Source organism: Tupaia chinensis, unplaced genomic scaffold (assembly GCF_000334495.1).
Source record: "Tupaia chinensis unplaced genomic scaffold, TupChi_1.0 Scaffold000386_1, whole genome shotgun sequence".
In the NCBI taxonomy this organism is placed as follows: Eukaryota; Metazoa; Chordata; class Mammalia; order Scandentia; family Tupaiidae; genus Tupaia; species Tupaia belangeri.
Genome location: NW_006159888.1, coordinates 1,197,376 through 1,212,007, shown reverse-complemented (window position 1 = coordinate 1,212,007; position 14,632 = coordinate 1,197,376). Strand labels below are relative to the sequence as shown.

Sequence of the window (14,632 nt, the reverse complement as noted above, 5' to 3'; positions counted from 1 at the left end):
ATGGGAAAGATCACTCTACAGGGTAGTTGTTCCCCTTCTCCTGGCTACGTCTGCCACATGCTTTGACTTGGAAGCATCTATAGTGCTCTGAGAAACTAACACACAGCAATGCACTAGAGCTGTGTGTTTCTGGATCTCTGCATGTTGTACCAAGCCAGCAACTGTCTAGCCATTTGCATTTTCTGATAATGAGATGCCCCTCTGTCGTTGTCTCCAGAACTCCATGCCTTTGACTGATATTTACACCTGTTTTCATCAAACTATATCTATGTGTTTTGTAAAGCAAAATCTCTTTCATTATAGTTCTTACAAACATTAAGAAGTAAACATGTCCTTAAAATGAAACTAGCGTTTTCATTAGAATTGGTGTTATTTTTTTGTAGGTCTGGTTACAAAAGAACATAGGTTTTCAGTGGTCTGGTCCAATATATTATCATCTTACATGTGTGATTTTGCAGAATACATGATTTTTAAGAATTACCTAATGTGATATAGAAACCCTTGCATTTTCCACCCCTCTCCATGTTGTTTGATGTCTACCTAAAAAAGTAAACTAAGTTAAAGTATGTAAAGCAAAAGGAGTTCATCCTTATAATTCTCAGACAGGTGTTTTTCTTTTTTCTTTCTCTCTCTCTCTCTTTTTTTTTCCCTAGAAAATGCACACACTTGTCAGAGAGAGAGATTAAGCATCCCCTGTATGGAATGGTCATACTGCAATCCCTTCAACTCCATTCCTCTTTCCTCTAAGAATTTTGGTCACACATGCACATGTGCTTGGTGCCAGGTCTGGGACTTGAACTGCATGGTCAGTCATGTGGGATTCAGCTACCCTAAATACTAAACCACAGAATCAGCCCTGTTCAAGCAGGTTTTAAAGATATTAACCAAAAATGGGAGGGCAGGGGAGAGAAGGGTTTGTACCAGTTGTTTTGGGACAATTGTCTTCAATTACCAGGATAAATAACAAGAGTGGCATCACTCCAAGGTTGGACAGACAGTCCCTGGGCATATGCCCTTGCAGAAATAGCCCTTGAGTCAGGTGGCAATGGTCTTTGTGCAGTGTGTGTTTATGGAAAAGTCCTTTAAATAACAGGCATTGTTATCAGGCATACGAGTGTGAGCAAGCGCCTCCTCCAAGGTCTTCCCCAGCTTGGTTTAGTCAAGGTTGATACAAATTACTCCACTTCAATTCTAGTAACTGGCACACATGCACCATGGTATTTGGAAGCAGTGACATAAGGAAGACCTTTGTTTGAGCTCTATATTCTGCTCTGACTCTGTCCTTATTCATTGGCCCAGGAAATGTTCCTACCAGGCACCATGATGCTAGCTGCAATTACCTCTCACCCTCAGCTCTTTTATTCCCATTTTTTCCTGGGTGTCCCAAGTCCTTTGTGACCTTGGAATAGAAACTGTTTCCCCCATTTCTCATTCCATGTTTCTGTGTATGCCGCTTCTCATGTGCTTCCTCTGCTGGTCAGACTGCAACCCAGAAGAAAATGGTGTCATAGACATCTTCCTGGCCAGGGCTGTGGGATACAAGGCACTAGCTGAAGGGCTTATTACCCTCGAGAACCTGGAGAGTCGTATTGCCTGCATTTCTCTTCCCAGTTAGAAAAACAGAAACTAGCATAGGGTTAGCAAACAGAAGAGAATGGTGGAGGAAATAACAGGGAATATTGCATCCACTGGGGTTGATACCTGCAGGCAGCAGCTCTTATGACCTGAATTAGAACAACAGGACAGTGATTTTATTACAAAATCGAGAACAAAAGGTTCCTGGTGCCAAGCTGCCTGTGGACCTGGACAGGAACTTGAAGGGAGGAATTCTTACACAGAAAGGTTTAGCACCTCAGTTAGTTACCTGATCACCCTCCAGGCATATTTATCAATTCACTTATAAGATGTCTTCTTTGACATAGTGAACGATATTGCATGGGCATGTTCTGTAAGCATAGTTCTTGGAATAAGAACACTTCTGAAGAGGCAGAAAAGATTTTTAGTGGTAGAATAGATTCCTTTGTGCTTTGGTTTCTGGGAGAGTCAGAGCTAAATTTAGTGTATAATTCCTCAACCTATCTCCCTTTGAGCTGATATAATTGCTCACCCTTTTTCCTTCTTCAGTTCTGATATGTGTTCTTTACTTTTACTTGGTGTACATTTGTATTTATGTAACTGCCTAAAATCTGAGAATTTTGTCCTATAAAGGTCAGGATGGAGGACACAAATCTTAAAGGCATCCAAGCAAATATTGTGAAATAAGTTAAGCCAAATTTGAACCCAAATTATCTTAAAGACATATTTGAAAATAAACACTAGAAAACAAGAAAAGGCCAATCTTCTTTCTTCGTTATACACAGAAGCACTTGATTTTTGAAGTCTCTGCTGTAGGCATGCCAAACTACTGGCTATTTCCCAAACATAAATCTCTTGCCATGAAATGTATGCTATTTCCTATTCATTTCACCAAATTGCCAATATCTATTTATATGCCAAGGCTGAGCTCTAATGTTTTCTCACCCAAGAAACTTTTCTGGAACCAGAAATAGGCTAGGTTCTCTGTATTTTGTTCAGTAACATGTCACTTAAAATTGTAATAATTGACAATAATTGATTAACACATCTGCTTTTCCTTAGCATAAACTTTGTAAAGAATTTACTTCAGTCAGAATGGCTAAAATGAAAAGAAAAATAAAGAATGATAAGTGCTGGTGAAGCTGTGCTGAAAGGGAACTCTAATACACTGTTGGTGGAAATGTAAATTAGTATAACGACTATGTAGAATGGTACATAGCTTGCTCAGAAACCTACAAATAGAACTACCATATGACTCAGTAATTCCTCTCTTAGATATTTACCCAAAGGATAGGAAAATCCTCAGTCAGAAAAATACTTGCACATCCATGTTTATTGCAGCATTATTTACAATTGCTAGGACATGGAATCAACCCAAATGTCTAAAAATAGATGAGTGAATTGAAAAAATGCAGCATATGCACTCTATGGAATACTACCCAACCATCCATAAAAAAAGAGGCCCTGACATTTGATATGAAGTGGACGAATACGGAAGACTTAATGCTAAACAAAGCAAGTCAGACTATGAAAGACCTTGTGTGTCTCTGCTCAATATATACTGAATGTCTGCACTCTATAGCAGAAACTGAAAGACTGGAAAGTGCAGGGAGAGCAATCATAGATGCTGGTGACAGTAACGGGGGGAGGGGTAAATAATACATGGTGGGTAATAGGAGGAAGGGGGAAGGGAACAGGGAAAAAACAAACGAACAATACATGTAATTGACACAAAAATGAAAAGTTACTTGCTGATGATAATGTATTTGGTGATGTCTTTGTCTTGACTGATATGCACTGTATTCATGCTGAGAAAAAAATCATGTACACTGTAAAGATGTAGAATAATTAAATGTCATGTATATGTATATAAAATTGTCTAATTCATCTCTCTCTGTATCACTGGCATCTAGCCCATTATGGCTATTATAAAGATCATTGGGTTGATTGTTAGGTTAATTGATTGATCATGTAGCAAATTGTTCCCTTGTGAATATTTCTCAGATCTTTACAAATTATAAATCAATTAACGATGTTGGATATAAATTAAAATCTCCAATTTATTTGTGTATGTGTATATATACACACATACATAATACATGCATATATATATATACATATATATATTTAATTATGTTTAAAAATAAATGAATTTTTTGAGAGGTTTTTTCTATAGGGTATTTGCACTTGCCAGAGACAGAGAGACAGAAAGCAAGAAATCTCCCCCCCGAACCCCGGTGGAGGGTGTGCTGAAAGGGAACTCTAATACACTGTTGGTGGAAATGTAAATTAGTATAACGACTATGTAGAATGGTACATAGCTTGCTCAGAAACCTACAAATAGAACTACCATATGACTCAGTAATTCCTCTCTTAGATATTTACCCAAAGGATAGGAAAATCCTCAGTCAGAAAAATACTTGCACATCCATGTTTATTGCAGCATTATTTACAATTGCTAGGACATGGAATCAACCCAAATGTCTAAAAATAGATGAGTGAATTGAAAAAATGCAGCATATGCACTCTATGGAATACTACCCAACCATCCATAAAAAAAGAGGCCCTGACATTTGATATGAAGTGGACGAATACGGAAGACTTAATGCTAAACAAAGCAAGTCAGACTATGAAAGACCTTGTGTGTCTCTGCTCAATATATACTGAATGTCTGCACTCTATAGCAGAAACTGAAAGACTGGAAAGTGCAGGGAGAGCAATCATAGATGCTGGTGACAGTAACGGGGGGAGGGGTAAATAATACATGGTGGGTAATAGGAGGAAGGGGGAAGGGAACAGGGAAAAAACAAACGAACAATACATGTAATTGACACAAAAATGAAAAGTTACTTGCTGATGATAATGTATTTGGTGATGTCTTTGTCTTGACTGATATGCACTGTATTCATGCTGAGAAAAAAATCATGTACACTGTAAAGATGTAGAATAATTAAATGTCATGTATATGTATATAAAATTGTCTAATTCATCTCTCTCTGTATCACTGGCATCTAGCCCATTATGGCTATTATAAAGATCATTGGGTTGATTGTTAGGTTAATTGATTGATCATGTAGCAAATTGTTCCCTTGTGAATATTTCTCAGATCTTTACAAATTATAAATCAATTAACGATGTTGGATATAAATTAAAATCTCCAATTTATTTGTGTATGTGTATATATACACACATACATAATACATGCATATATATATATACATATATATATTTAATTATGTTTAAAAATAAATGAATTTTTTGAGAGGTTTTTTCTATAGGGTATTTGCACTTGCCAGAGACAGAGAGACAGAAAGCAAGAAATCTCCCCCCCGAACCCCGGTGGAGGGTGATTCTCTTCTCGGGATCTTAGGCATGCACACACACATGTTCTGCGTGAGTTTAAGTCTCCAGGCCCAGGACTTGAACTGTGGTTGACTACATGGAAGTCCAGCAATGTAACCATTATGCCTCTGCTGATACCAAAAATAAAAATTAATTTTTTAGAATTTAAGCACAAAAATAGTTTTAAAGAATTATTTAATTTTATTTATTCATTGATTTTTTTAAATTTCTTAATTTGACCAGAGAAAGACACAGAGAGAGAGAGAAAGAGAGAGAAAGAGAGAGAGAGAGAGAGAGAAAGTGAGAAAGCAAGCCATCAGGTCTGGGACTAGTACCGTGGCTGGTCATGTGGGTGAGTCCAGTGTTTTAACTACCACGCCACCTGCTGGTTTCCAACACAATAACTATACAAATGTGAGAGATATGATATGGATGGCGATATAATATTATATCAGATTACTTGCAGAATACATGATAATGGAAACCTTAAGTTAGGGGCACCACATTCTCCAAGGGTTTTTTTCCTCACTCTTTATTTCTATATAATTAGAAAATCTTATAGTAAAATGACAGCTTCTTCTTTCTTTCTTTTAGAATTACATTTTTAAATTTATTTTGTACATTCAATCACTGTACATCACCACAGCTTGTAAATAAATTTTCCCAACATGAATACACTGCACACCAGTACAGTTAAAGATATTGTTATGCATGTTATCATCAACAGACGATCTTCCTTTTCTGTGTCCTTAAATGTCTTGCCTCTCTATTTTTCTCCTTGATTGACTTCCTTTCACCCTCCCCCACCACCCTATTTCCACATTGTCTTCAGTATCTGCAACTGTTTCCCATGCTTCTATATCCTCTCATCTTTCAGTTTCTGCCATAGAGTGTACACATTTGATATATATTAGATGGAGACATACAATGCTTCTTTTTCATAATCTGGCTTGCTATGCTCAGCAGTTGATCTTCCATATTCATCCACTTTCTGTCACATGCCAGGGTCCTGTTGTTTTTCATGGCTGAATAGTATCCCATAGTTTATATGTATGACATTTTCTCAATCTATTCATATGTTTTTAGACATTTGGGTTGATTCCATGGCTTAGCAACAGTGAAAATTTAACACAATCTCAATAAAATTACCAGAGAAATTCATCACAGATCTAGAAAAGACAATCATAGAATTTTTCTGAAATCATAAAGGACCCTGTATTGCCAAAGCAATCCTGAGTAAGAAGAGGAAAGTAGAAAACCTTAAAATATATTATAAAGCTGTGATAATTCAAACAGCATGGTATTGGCACAAAAACAGACATGTAGACCAATGGAACAGAATATAGACCCCAGAAATAAACTCCAGAATATACAGCCAACTTATTTTTTTACAAAGGTCACCGGTCGATCGATTGGGAAAAAGAACGCACCGTTAGCGAATAATGGTGGAAAACTTGGTATCCACCTGCAGAAAAATTAAACTAGATCCCTAACTCTCGCCATTAACAACAACCAACTCAAATTTGATTAAAGATCTAAACCTAAGATCTCAAACCATAAAACTATGGTGTAAAACACTGGGGAAACTCTTGGAGACATCAGAGTAGGCAAATATTTCTTACATAAGACGTCCAAAGCACAGGTAATAATCTCCAAAATAGACAAGTGGGATTACCTCAGATTAAGAAGTTTCTGTACAATAAAAGAAACAATAACTAGTATGAACTGACAATCCTCAGAATGGGAGAATATATTTGCAAACTCTGTCTCAGACAAGAGACTGATAACCAGAATATACAGGGAACTCAAGTGGCTTACCTGAAAAAAAAAAAATCAACCCAATTAAAAGATAGGCCAATGAGCTGAAGAAACATCTCTCTAAGGAAGACATACAAACAGTCAAAAATGCATAAAATCACTTTTTAAGAACAATCCTCTATGTTATTTATTTAGAATATGGAATTAAAACTATGGAAATACAGCTCCTTACAATATCTTTTTGGACATCTAACATTAGAATTATTACAGATTTAACTCAAATGATTGAGCCAATAAAAACATCAGAATTCTAGACTAAACTTAATTCTTAGACATTTTTAGAGGCTTTGAAGAGTGGGCAAAAAAAAAAGTGGGAAATAATTACAAGCTGAAAATTAAGAGAAAAAGAGCAAACTAGAGAAATAACCTGCAAAGAAACATACCTTTATTTTGAAAGAATTGGCAAAACTGAGAACTTGAAGGTTTATCTCCAATGTACTACAATGCTCGGGACTAAGAACACACTCTTAGGAATACCCAAGGTGGATATGTTTAACAAAGGACTCCATCTATCTGTGGTACCCTAAAGGGCTTCATACTCAGTGTAAGAGTAAACCAGTTGACAGCTCCACCCAGGAGCTAGAAGAATTGCCTGCCTGAGATATTCATGCTAAATAATATAATTTCTTTTTAAAAATTTCAAACAATCTGTAACTACAGTGACACTATTATGCCACTTTGCAGCTTGAGTTCATACTTCTTAGGTCATTTCAAAAAAGGTAGTTTAAAGTAGTCCCAAGGTAATCGTCTTCCATGGATCTGCTAGAGACTAATTCAAAATGTCTTCAGAAAAATCCATTAAGAAAAAGAAAAGACAAAAACAAACAAACAAAAAAACTAAAAGGAGTCCGTCTTTGAATAACTGACACAATAAAATTATATTAAAAAATTTTAAAAACCACAAAGTTTCACAAAGTTTTGCATAAGTTTTCAATAAAAGGTCATAAAACATTTAAGAAAATAAGACACATGGCAAATCAAGTGATCGACAAAGGAATAAAAAATGAGAGAGTAGAGATAATGCAAGAAATGAAGGAGAATATAATTTGTTTTTGTTTTTGCTTTTGTTTTGCTAAGGGCACGTGTGGTCACCAGAAAGAGAGAGGAAAAGTGAGAAAGCAACCTCCAAGAGGGATGGCCATTTCACAACCCCTTCTCCTCTATTCTCCTTTTGGGACCTCGGGCACTCACGCACATATACCCAGTGTGTTTCATGAGCCAACTGGTCCAGGACTGAAATAGTGCAGTTGACCATGTGGGATCCATCACCCTAAACACCATGCCACCCGCTGGCCTGATAATATTTTAAAATATGTTTAATATACTTAAAAGTAAGCCCACCCACAGTGGTGCAGATAGTATGGTGTCACTGTGATGCCAGAGCTTTCTGGGAAGCCTCAGGCTTGGCCCCCAGGTCAATCTGAGCATGCTGGAGACTCCTGTGAGTGTGCCCAGGATTCCAGTTAGCTTGAAGGCTGCAGGAGTAAGGAGAGGAAGAAGGACATTATATGATGAGATCCTACCTCTCTCTCAAAAGTAAACAAATAAATACAATAAAAATTATAATATAATACAATATCAGTAAGAAATGAGAAAATATAGAGGCCAGACAGTGGTGCAGCAATAAAACAACACTATGAAGCAATCCCACATGGGAAAGATTCCTGTTTCAAATCTAGAGACAAACCTGAGTTTACTAAGCTCATAGGATAAATGAGTTTACTAAGCACATAGGAGTCTGGGGGTGGATCACAGTGTCAAGACCCTGTTGGAGGTTTCCTCTCTCTCTCTCTCTCTCTCACTCATATTCACTTATAGTTAATTTTAATTTTGAACAAGTTTTAGAACCTTTAAAGTTAAAAACACATTTAGTATGTTTGTTATAATAGGCATTTTTAAATTTTAAACTTCCTCTAAATAAAGATTATGCATTATTTTGAAGAACTTACTGACTCTTAAAAAAATAAAGATCACACATTAGTTCTTTTCTAAACTGCCATAGGATGCATGCACTTGCAAGAGAAAAAAAAGAGAGAGAGAGAGGAAGAAAGTACCCTCTAATGGGGTATGATACACCATCCTATCAGGATTTATGGCATTCACGCTTACCTGGTACGTTTTATAAGCCTCCAGGGCTGATATTTTAATCACGGTTGGCCATGTGGGAGCTGGCTCTTGATGCATTGTGCCTAACCACTGACCTTGACCAGTGTTAATTTATAATTTATAAATTTATGCTAATTTATAAAGCAAGTCTCAAGAATACTTAAAAGATTATTAATTTACTGTGGCAGATTGGCTGCAGTATTACCTCAATACTTCACCCCTGCCTGTATTCTTTTCCATTCCTCTCAGTACAAGACAAACTCTTTTATATCCGCATCTGAGTCTAGGTTAGTCCTTGCCTTGCTTTGGTATGTTCCCACCTCTTCTCTCAGCTCTACTATTGATATTGGGCCCCGGGGAAGTGAAAATAAATAAATAAATTTCTTTGTTTAACCTTAAATATATTATTTACCAGTTAAAGAAAAATAAATCTGACTGTAGTTCTAGGTAGTTTACTTTACACAGTAAAATGAGCTCCTGCTCTCTTTCCATGACTTATCAAGATGATCTGTGTACTATGATTATGGTCCTACAGTGACCACATCGTGGTAGCGTTAACTGTTTAACTTTTACATGACACAGTCACAAGTAGCCTATAAAGACTGAAGAGATCCAGGTGTCCTAAGGGTTCTTGGTCTTGAGTTCTTTACCCAGAACAGATCTGACAATAACATATCACTCTGGACCCTCTTCAAAACTGCCTGGCACTGGGAACCAGCAGTTAGCGTAATGGCTATGTTGCTGGACTCCCACGTAGGTGACCGCGGTTCGTGTCCCGGACCTGGTGGCTTAAAAAAACTCACGCTGGGCGCGTGTGCATGCGTGCCCAAGATCCCGAGAGGAGAATGGAGGAGAAGGGATTGCGGCGTGACCATCCCCCCTGGGGGGTGATTTCTCGCTTTCTGTCTCTATGTCTCTCTCTGTCTGGCGAGCGCACGCGCCCTACAGTGAAAATCTCTCCAAAAAAAAAAAAAAAAAACTGCCTGGCACTGACAATAGCACCATCCATCAAAGATGACATGATGGAAACTATTTTAGAAAGCTCCTAGATTCCTACCACCAGACACTCACATTGCCATATTTCTGATTTAAGTTTAAAACCCTACTTGCCACTCAGTTGTGGAGATAGTACTTTAAGAGTCTTGAACACTACTGTTCTCCTGGTTGATGCATCTAATAATAAAAACTTCCTCTAAGCAAACTCTCAACTCAGAAATCAGCTTACTGTGCAACAAGCAATCAGGTCAGGTCCACGTATTTGTCCAGTAGCACCATCACCCTGAGAACACACATGTCTAGCCTGCCAGGGGATGAAGAGTGCAAGGAACAGAGCCAAAGCAGGGTGGCCATCATAGTGAAGGCCATTCCAAGTAAAGGGACAATCAGATAACGTCCAGTTAGGTGAGAAAACCCAGTCAAGAGCAGCAAAACTCCTCAGCTACCCATAGGTCCCATGAGCTAAATAAGAAAAGCTCATTATTGAAGTAATCCTCCCTTATCTGCGGGAGATGGTTCCAAGGTCCCCCACAGATTCCTGAAACTGCAGATAGTACCAAAGCATGTATATACTATGTTTTTATTTTCTGTCCTATGCATATATACTAGTGATAAAGTTTAATTTATAAATTAGGCATGTAAGAGATTAATAACAGTAGCTAACAATAAAACAGAATATTTGCAACAATACTTTAATAAAAGCTATGTGAACTATGTATTTCCTTTCTCTCAAGATTATCTTGTTGTAGTGGATTTTTAAGCAACCTCAACATGCAATTTTTTTGCCTCCTTATTAAGTTGAAAACTTTCACCTTTTCACTTAAAGGAGGCATTTAATGGTTTCTCTTTAGCATATTCAAATTGCCAGCATCTCTACTCTTGTGCTTTGGGACCATTATTAAGTATAAAAAAGGTTGCTTAAAGTACTGAGGTACTGTGACAGCTGATGTGACACCTAGACACTACATGACTATGGGAAGGTAGTGCATGCAGTGTGGATGTGCTGGACAAAGGTATGATTCATGCCCAGGGTGGGATGGGACAGGTTGGCATGAGATTTCATCTCTCTGCTTAGAACAGAGTGCAAATTGCTTATTTCTGGAGGTTTCCATTTAATATTTTTAGATCATAGTTGACCATGGGTAACTAAAACCATGGAAATGAAATCACAGATAAAGGAGGACTGCTAGAGGCATTTGGGAGAGTTTTAATACACAGCATTATACTGCTATATATAACTCCTACACATGTTAAGTGCATCTCAGATCTAAATGAAAACAAGTCAGAAGTTAATAATAAAAGTAACCTTAGGGTCAACCAGGTGGCATGGTGGTTAAGACGGCTCAATCCCATATGACTGGCTGCACAGTTCAAGGCCCAGACCCAGCAGCTTGAGAAACACATCAGGCATGTGTGCATGTGTGCCCAAAATCCTGAGAAGAGAGTGGAGAAGGGGTTGCAGAATATCCATTCTTCTGGGGGGTGCTTTTACAGTTTACCCGTCTCTCCCCTTCTCTGTCTCTCTCTGGCAAGCACACATGCCCTATAGCCTAAATAAATAAATAAATGTAACCTTAAAAATTAATACATAGGAAACCTAAAAACATCCTTTTAAAGTATTTGTAAGTCAAATGAAAATAATAATGAACATTAAAAAACTTTTAGACATTAGAGATAAGGTAACATGAAGCAAATTTTGCAGAATATTTTAAAAGAAGTTATTTTAACCTTAAATGTGTGCAATATAAGAAGAAGAAAAAGTAACAATAAAATATCTAATTTAAACCTTAGAAAAATATCCCCAAAGAGAGATAAAGATGGTAGAAGGGGGTGACTCCACAACATGGCTGAAACACTCTGCTCAGGAATAGCCAGATTTTGGGTGGAGCTATAGTTCGGATCCCTGGTCTGACGGGCTAGAGCACTGGAGAAAGGGGATCGGCGTGTGACCAGATCATGCAGAGGGAGTTCTTCTCTCTCTTTCCCACTCATTCTCACTGTGTATGCATGTGCTTAATCACAAGTAAAGAGAAAAAGTTTAAAAAGAAGACATAAGTAAGAAAACATAAATATTAGAGCACAGATTAATTACATAAATGATAAAAATATATACAAAATATCTAAATAAACATTACTGAGCTCAAACCAGTAATGTATTAAAAAAATAAGATATCATGATCAAAGTAGAATCATTCTAGAGATCGTGTTTTTTATGGCTAAGTATTATCCTGGTATTTAATATAAAGTGGATGAATATGGAAGATTTACTGCTGAGTGAAGCAAGCCAGGCTATGAAAGAGAGACATTACATGTCTCCACTTAATATATACTGACTGCATTTTATGGTGGAAACTGAAAGATTGGATATAGAAGCATGGAAAATGGTTATGGATTCTGGAAACAGTGTGGGAAGAGGATGGGAAGTGGAGGAGAGTGACAGGAAAGGAATCAAGGAAAAAAAAACTAGGCAAGACATTTATGGCCTGAGGACTGGAGATGGAACTAGGCTCTGCTGGAGAGCTGGGGCTGTCCTTTCTGACAATGAGGGGGTTCTCTGGGGTTGGGGGAGGATGGGACACAGAATGGATGATTATCTGTTCATGATAGCGTGTATAGAATCTTCACCTGGACTGGTGTGAAGTGTATTAGTGTTGGGTAAATTCACTTTACAAGCTGTAGTGATGTATAGTGATTGAATATATAAAAGAAATTAAAATAATGAAAAAGAATTATTCTATAGATACTATTTTAGGTCTTGTTAACAAAAACAATTAACATAATCCATTACATTTGCCAAGTCAAAAAGAACAACTACAAAGTTGCTGGTATCAAAGTTAACATCAGAGAAGCATCACACACTCGCACGTGCAGTCAGACTCACCACAGCAAGCTAGATAAAAGTGAGACATGCCTGCTGGCCCTGAAAAGTCAGTGGTCTTTTATATTCGTAAAGCGCTACAATGCATGCAACTTGTTCTGAAAGAGTTTTCACTAGACAAAGATAGCAGAGGAGGATCTCATGAAGATAAAGGACAGGACTGGGTGGTGCATTAGCAGAAACTATCTGAAGTGACTATGGACAGTGATGGTGTCCATTCAGCGGAAGGTGTGGTCCCTAAGAGAGGCTGCAAACCTGGATCATTTTGAGAACGAATGCTTTGTGATTGTCTGTCATGTGATATAGTTAATAAGAAGGAACTTCAGTCCATGAACAGGTTGGTCAACCATACTTTCTTCTTCTTATTCCTTTTTATTTTTCTTCTCCTTTCTTTTTACATGGCAATCTCTTTGGTAGATAAATGTTACCTTCACATATGGCTATTAATTTGAAGAAAAACTGATCATATAATTACTCAACAGTTTATTAAAAAATTTAGTGAAACTCAGCCTCCAGTCATTATATAAATTCTTTGGAGAAAGAAGGAAAATTCCTGATTGGATATAAGATAATTACTAAATATCTAGAGAATGGAATAAAAACAACATACTTAATTGTAAAATAAGCAAAAGATCTGAATGAACATCTCAACAAAGAAGATGTTGAGATAATAACTATACTTATGAAAAATTGCTCAGTAATATTTGTAGTCAGGGAACTGAAATTTTTAATGACAATAAAGTGCCACTACACATCTATTAGAATGACTGAAGTAGAAAAAAATGTCAATACTGTTACCCAATAATTGGAACTCTCACTCAGTGTTTATGGAAATACAAAATAATACAGCCACATTGGCAATTTCCTACTAATAAAACTAAATGTGATTTTAATATAAAATACAGAAATTGTATTCCTAAATAGTATCAAATTTAGTTTAAAATTTACATTTACAAAAAAACAACAGGCAAAAGTTGATGGGAGCTTTATTCAGAATCATTAAAAACTGGAAGCGATAAAGATGTCCTTCGAAGGTAAATGAATAAACAAAGTATATTATATTCATACAATAAAATGCTACTACTCGGAAATAAAAAGGAAAGGACTATCAAGGTATGCAAAGAGAGTTGAATTTTATTTTATTTTTACTTTTTATTTTTGGCTAGAGTATGCATGAGCTTACCAGAGAAAGAGAGAGAAGACAGGAACGTGTCACACTGAGGGAAATCAGGAACGTGTCACACTGAGGGAAATGGTCACAAGACAATTCCATTACCTCTCCCTCTTTCCAGGAGTTTGGGCATGCATGCACATGCACCTGGCATATTTCTCATGCTGCCAGTTCCAGGACTCCAACTGCACAATAAGGCATGTAAGATCTGGTCACCTTAGTAACTAGGCTAAGGAACCAGCCTGAGAGTTGAATTTTACTTGATTTTATTTATTTTATTATTTTTTTAATCAACCTAAAAGTCCAAGAACAGATGAATAGATTGAAAAAGTGTAGCATATATACCCTACAGAATACTACTCAGCCATAAAAAACATTGAGACCCTGGTGTTTGATCAAAAGTAGAAGAATATAATTTTGTTTTTCAGGGCTCCTTGGAAGGGTACCCACCTCAAATTTGCAACAAACCTGGAGCTGCAGTTGCCGCAATTCTTCAGCTTCATGATGTTTCCCTTGACCAAAATCACACTGAGTCGTCTCCAAGTTCGAAGCATTCAGCAAACAATGGCAAGGCTGAGTCAGCAGAAACAGACACCTGACTTTCATGACAAATATGGTAATGCTGTATTAGCTAGTGGAGCCACTTTCTATGTTGCCATATGGACATATACAGCAACACAAATTGGAATAGGATGGAACCTGTCGCCTTGTTGGCAGTCACCCCAAAGGAATGGAGAGATCAGTAA

At 37.1% G+C, this 14,632-nt stretch overlaps 1 pseudogene; it reads left to right on the top strand.

The window, feature by feature from the left end:
* The first annotated feature begins 14,387 nt into the window (after positions 1 to 14,387).
* LOC102474409 (cytochrome c oxidase subunit 7B, mitochondrial pseudogene) lies at positions 14,388 to 14,632 on the top strand (annotated as a pseudogene).